The sequence below is a fragment of the Microcebus murinus genome, chromosome 4 (genome assembly GCF_040939455.1).
Source record: "Microcebus murinus isolate Inina chromosome 4, M.murinus_Inina_mat1.0, whole genome shotgun sequence".
Classification (NCBI taxonomy): Eukaryota; Metazoa; Chordata; class Mammalia; order Primates; family Cheirogaleidae; genus Microcebus; species Microcebus murinus.
The window spans coordinates 31,056,114-31,060,323 of record NC_134107.1 but is presented as its reverse complement, the minus strand read 5'-3'; the positions used below and the strand labels follow the sequence as shown (position 1 = coordinate 31,060,323).

At 39.2% G+C, this 4,210-nt stretch overlaps 1 pseudogene; it reads right to left on the bottom strand.

Annotated features, from left to right (window-relative positions):
- Positions 1 to 3,020: 3,020 nt before the first annotated feature.
- On the bottom strand, positions 3,021 to 3,905 carry LOC105866197 (uncharacterized protein NKAPD1 pseudogene; annotated as a pseudogene).
- Positions 3,906 to 4,210: the final 305 nt, after the last annotated feature.

Below are 4,210 nucleotides of genomic sequence, written 5' to 3'. Positions count from 1 at the left end.
TCCTGAATTGTTTATTGCAGATAAGGGGGCTGGTTTGCTGGGCAGGTTTCTGCAGGTTGTGAGTCAGAGTTCTATTTTTATACATGGCTGGCCACTGCCCATTTGTATATATTCAGGTTCTCAGTCTAGTGGAGAAGAAAACTAAAAATGTTGTGGGGGATGGGAGCAAAGAAAAAAAGATCAGAGCATTACAGGGCCAATGAGAGTTGGGCTGGGAAAATCTACTTTGAATAAGGTAGTCAGGGAAGTCCTCTCTGAGGAGGTGACAACTATGCAGAGACCTTAAAGGTGAGAAGAAGATAGCTATTTGAGAAGCAGAAGGAAGAACATTTCAGGCCAAGGGGCAGAGAAATACTCTGAGTCATAAAAAGCATGGTAGGTCCAAAGAAATGACAGGTCAGTGCAACTAGACAGGAGTAAGCAAGGAGAGGGGGCATGACATGAGATTCAAGAAGTAGTTAAGATTCAAGTAAGACAGAACTTTAGAGAAAAGATTCCATGGAAACAAGGAGCTTAAGCACAGAGAATATTCAGGAACCTTGTTGTAGCATTCCAGGTGAAAGATGATGGTAGTGACGTGGATTAAGGTCATGGTCAGTTCCTTGAGACATCTTGAATAAAGGATAAAGAACACCTGCTGATGGCCTAAGTCTGAAGGAAATGAGGAATGGGGATAAAGGGAGGAAACAGAGATAATTCCAAAGTTATTGGTTTGAGCAACTGAGTAAATGACTGTGGCATTTACTGAGATGGGAATACTAGACAGAGAGGGAAATATGCTATTGGGGGAGAGGGAAGTTAAGTTTATCTTAGGTATTAAGAAGAGCATTAGTGTACCAAAAGCCATCTGGAGACAAGAGGCAGGATAGATTAAAAAACCAGAGACCACTGGGATGAGCCCATGTTGACAGTTCACACTTTATTTAATTGAGAAAATAGACACTCAAATAAAGAACAGGCAAGAAACATAAGAGCTATAGAAATGAAAGCTGAAAATAAACTTTAATTGGGAATTCCTGGCCCCAAAGTTACTGGTCAGTTCAGTTAAAAAAAAAATGACAACAAAAAGTAGAATTGCTTGGCATTGTGTAGCCCTGTGTAACCTGGTCTATTGGCTGCACTTGAAATGTCTCTTGGTGATGCAGTCATGCAAGGTATTTTCCATTCCTGCTTACAGTCTAGTGGAAATGAAGAAAAGTGTCAGTTTCAGGTCAGCTACTAGTCATTTAAGAGTGAAAACTCTCTGTGAGCTGTTGACCTTGATTTCTATTTCATGGAGTAAACAAAAACAATCACAAGAGAACTTCCAGATTCCCACAATATCTACTAACTGTTGTGCCTTCCCTCTCATCACAATTGGAGAACTATCCATGCTCCAATCTGAAGCCAATACTTCCATTCTAGATCCTATCCTTTCTCACCAATTCAGGGACGTTTTTCCAGTAATTCTCTTCTCTCATTATTGGATAATTTCCACCAGCAATCAAACTGTCTGCTCTTGCTTCTGTTATCAAAAAAATAAAAATAAAAATGCAAAAACAAATTTGTTAACTACTTCACTCTGACTTGACTTCCTCCACCAGCAAATATCTCATTTCACAGCTCTCATTTTCAGCAAACTCCTTGAGAGATCTGTCTCTTGGATGTCTACAATTTCTCTCCTACCATTTTCTTTAATTTTCCTTTGCTCAGGTATATGGAGGTATAATTAACATACAGTAAAACTCACCCTTTTTAAAACATACATTTCTATACATTTTGAAAATGTATTGGTCATGTAGCCACCACTACAATCAAAATATAACACATACTCATCACCTCAAAAAGTTACCTTGGACTTACATGCCAAAAGTCTGAGTTTTCAAACTTTTTACTCAGCCCACCAAGTGACAACCAGGAAAAAATAATGACAAGGTGTCACTTGATCTTTTCTCCCGTAGTAGAAAAATTCACTTGTATTCTGCCAGCCTTCTTTCAGTTATATTTTCATTTCTTAAGAACTAACATAGTTGGGATCAGAGTATAGCAAAGGGAAATAACATGGTCTCTGCTTGGTACTTTAATCCAAAGACAGAAGAAGTGGCTATGTCCCCGAGAAGCCTGTTTCATTTTGGAAATGATTCAGCTTTGTTTCAGGGAAAATCTAAAGTTAATTCACAGATTTAGAAATGAACAAGGAAGACAAAATTTAAATTTTGTTGCCTTGAATCCTGTTCAGAGCACCATTTTGACAACATGACTAATTCCTGATTCTTTCTCATTCGGTAGAGGATCATCTATAACAACTGAAGAAATAGTTTTGTACACAAGTATATTTGGGCAATATATAGCAATGGAACTAAAAACCCATTTACTATCCAGTTACCATGTTTAGGCGCATACTAAGTGTAGCTCTAGACCCTGACCACCAGGAAAATTTGAGAAAACTCTAGTCCCTTCTATTAACAGTTGCCTATGAATGTTATCATGAAGGGGAAAAGTTTGTTCTTGAGGCTATTTCCTCATTAAGTAAATTGGACCACAACTGTGGGGTCAAAATATGGAAGGATCAAAGCACCAAGGCTAAAGACAAGCCAGTTGTGACACCTGCTATATAAACAAAGAGAGCAGCATAGTGCTCCCTTGTCCTACCTTTCTACACAGCACTGGTTCCAATCCACCCATGGATCCCAGCCCTTGATTTCCCCAAATTCAGTATTCCAATTGGCATAGGCAGGATTCAACTTTCTGGGTCCCTTAATTTGCTGTATATATACTCTACAGTAAATATGATTCATTGTGAAAAATAATCTCTTCAAGAAACCTTGATAACAAAATACCAGATTCCCTATTAACAAGAAAAGGGGATCAAGTTTCACAGGCCAAAATGGAAAACAAGAAGTCCGTCAGAACATATATAGATGGCATGAGACAGCTCTGATCTCACGCCCCCTGTGTTGAATGAGAGTCCCTGGCAAACCCCAAAGCAGTGAGAGCTGTAAATACCAGTCACCTGGGAAACAAGAATGTTCCTTTCCCATTTAGTCATCCTCCGAGCTCTCAGCAGAACTTTCATCTGTAGCCACTTTCCAATTTGTGCATCTGTTCTCTCCTGTATTTCATTGTTATTAATAGCTATAGGAATGTGGGCTTTTTTATCTCCCTTTTCCCTTTTGGTTTTCTTAGTGTCTCTTTCCTCACTTTCCTCAGAACTACTGGATGCTGAATCATCTGACTGGGAAGTGTCGCTTTCTGCCTCTAAGAATAAAGCAAAGTTTTTGAGAGACTTTTTCCTGGATTTTGTCTTGTGCTTATGTGGTTATTTCCTTTTCCTGGTACTAGAAGCCTCCGTTTCTTCTGAGAACTCGCTTGAAGAATCTGCTGTTATATCCACGGCTTTCTTTTTGCTTTTCTTCTGTTTTTCTGTGTGACCTTTTCTTATGATTTTTTTCAATGGGATTTCTGTGACTTCTTATGTTTGTGGGATTCGTGGGTAGGTGATTTTACCTGGGGAGATTTTTTTTTCCCATTGGTAAAATCTTGCTGATCACTACGGTCTGTTTCAAAGTCTTCAGGGTATAACTCTGTATAACCACTGTGACCCCATCTCTCTGGCATATTAGTTTCATAATCATTTAACTTCTTGTTCCAGGATTTAGCCTTAAGAAAATCATCTTCCAGTGTCCCAGAAATGTCATTCGTTGGCCTCCTATGGTCTCTTTGGCTTCCTTCATCAAAACCATCACTACACATCTGCTTGAACTGCTGGGTATCATTTTCCTTTCAGTCCCACAGTGAGCATCTTCCATCTGTTTCTCCAGTTCTCTTATTTTCCACATATCTGATTCCTCCTGAATCTCATTGTGAGCATCTGTGTCCCGGATGACCTTCCCCGGGAGGACTTTCCGCAGTGGGACCTAGGACATTCTTCAATCGTGTGGTTCAGCCTCGCATGGTGCGGGGAGGAGGCCACCTGGGAGAACAAGCAAAGAGCTGGCTTAGATTATGTGTTTTCTCTTAAGAGATCCAAGGTAGTTTGTATTATATGAAGAATTTGTCCAATTCATCTAACTTCTCAAATTTATTGGCACCAATGAGTTCATAATATTATCTGATTATCCCATTAATGTCTTTAGGATATGTTGCAATATCCTCTCATTTTTTTTTCTCTCTCTCTATTCTCCTGTCCCCGTTTATTAATTTTATTGACATTTTGAAAGAACCAACTTTT